The sequence below is a fragment of the Adiantum capillus-veneris genome, chromosome 12, assembly GCF_014529385.1.
Source record: "Adiantum capillus-veneris isolate H3 chromosome 12, ASM1452938v2, whole genome shotgun sequence".
In the NCBI taxonomy this organism is placed as follows: Eukaryota; Viridiplantae; Streptophyta; class Polypodiopsida; order Polypodiales; family Pteridaceae; genus Adiantum; species Adiantum capillus-veneris.
Genome location: NC_140942.1, coordinates 39289675 through 39291765, shown reverse-complemented (window position 1 = coordinate 39291765; position 2091 = coordinate 39289675). Strand labels below are relative to the sequence as shown.

The 2091-nt window shown below is 44.0% G+C and overlaps 1 pseudogene; it reads right to left on the bottom strand.

Annotated features, from left to right (window-relative positions):
- Positions 1-1516: 1516 nt before the first annotated feature.
- Positions 1517-2091, bottom strand: LOC147445617 (uncharacterized; annotated as a pseudogene).

The following is a 2091-nucleotide window of genomic DNA, read 5'->3' as shown; positions in this document are numbered from 1 at the left end:
AATACTCCAACTCTTGAATAATATGGCACCTTGGCCATTTTTTCTTTCTCAGCATTAGACTCGAGAGCATTATTCTTTCTAAGTCTTGCATATGATTGCATTAGGGTACTCAATTTAGATTTATAAATTGTGCTGAAGGTTGGCAGGACGCATAAACAAATTGCAAGGCAAGGGTTGTATGTGTGATGGGTGGTGTGCTCTAAGACATATACGCGGCGGGTTCTTTCAAAACGTCCTTGTCAGCATCCAGCTACATGCAAGTGATTTTCAGCGTGTTTTGAAGGGCCAGAACAACTATAGCATGAGAGAAACTGCTTCGATGTGGGGGACAGCGGGCTTCTGAAAATGTGGAGCTTTTAAATTGTATTCATTACAGGATATGCACATGCAGGTAGTGCCACAATCAGAGCTTGGCATTGCATGAGTTGGCCAGAAAGAAGTTAATGCAAATTCATGAGGATGCCACCTTATTGAGCAGCTTAGGATATCTGTGGATGTTTGGACCAATCCAAGACAAGGAAAGTTATACACGGCACAGAGCACTCAACAAAAAGCCTTTATCGTGTATTCATATCCTTCACTCTCACTGCCACTACAGAATAGGATGTGCGGCATCCGCCATTTTCTGGTTTCTTGCAACAATATCAAAGAGCCTGATGTGAACTGGTTGATCCTGTTGCCACACTTATAGGGTTTTCAATGAAAACGTTTCAAAAAAGCGCTCAAGGATCAATGATGCATTTTTCAATCTTCTGAGCCTGCTACATGAGATGCCATGTATCAAGCAAACTCACAATCTAAAGGGAGGCACCCAAATGATTTACTTGCTGAAGAGTCCTGTGCTGCCAGGGGGCTGCAAGAGGTGCAAGAGAAGGAAGCTGTGCTTTGCAAACGATCCTTCATACCGATGACCAGTATGAGTTGCCGGTTGAGTGAAGGGAGAAAACCCCAATAAAAGTGCAATTCATTGCTACTTTCCAGTCTTCATTGTGCAAAGGACAGAAGGTACAAAATGAAAGTAAATCTACTCAGAGTAGAACTGTGAGATGCACATATCTAGCTATCTTCGTCTGATATCAAATCATATTCACTTGGAATGTAAAAGCGGAACAGGGAACTGGATCAGTGAATGGGCATTAATGGACAAATATCTCTCTCTCTCTCTCTCTCTCTCTCTCTCTCTCCTCTCTCTCTGTGTGCGGTTTTTATAATCTTTTGCCAAGGATGATGTACATGATGTGTATTGTGAACAAGGGCAGCTCAGATTCTTTCCGTACGTGTTGTGCGACAGGCTCTAGGGAGAAACACACAGCAAAGCCTTGTGTGATGTGAAGAAGGGTAGGTTTAACTGCTTGGATAGAATATATCTATGAATCCAGGATAAGCCCAGATTCGCCAAAATGCAAGGTATAGTCTAACGGTAGTCACCCACAAGACGACAGAATATACAAACTCTGATGAAAACAATACCAAATGGGTGCAGGGTGTTTGAGAAGTGCACACCCTTCAAGTTATATTAGGGGGGAAGTCGACGTGGATGGAAGAATAGTGCAAGGAGAATGGATAATATGGAAAGCAGGATTGGGATGAGAGTGCAGAATAGAGCCGCACGCGACCCCAGCTTGTATATGCGTGCCATGCATGGTAGATAATTCTGTTGTAGAGAGAGAGAGAGAGAGAGAGAGAGAGAGAGAGAGAGCCATGTGCAGGAGGGATGCAATGGATGAGACACACAAGAAAATGAAGGTATGCTTGGGAACTCCTTGAAAGATACCACTGATTGAAGCTGCAAAGCATGGAAGGCCAAAGTGGAACAATTGCTTGCAGGTTTTCCAATGAGGGGAGGCGGGGTTTGATCGGGAAGACATTCATGTAGATGTGTCTGCACAAATGGGTGGTCTAATTGAGGTGGTGGTGGGTGATCGGAGACACCTGCCTTGAGATTGACCAGCAGGTCCTCATGAGCATCAGTATTGCAACATTGGGGGAAGCAGGGTGCATAATGGAAGCAATATCATGATTGGCAGTCCTTGTCACGTTGATTGATATGGCAACATGATCATTAGAAGGTGCAGGAGCATCCTCTCTCAT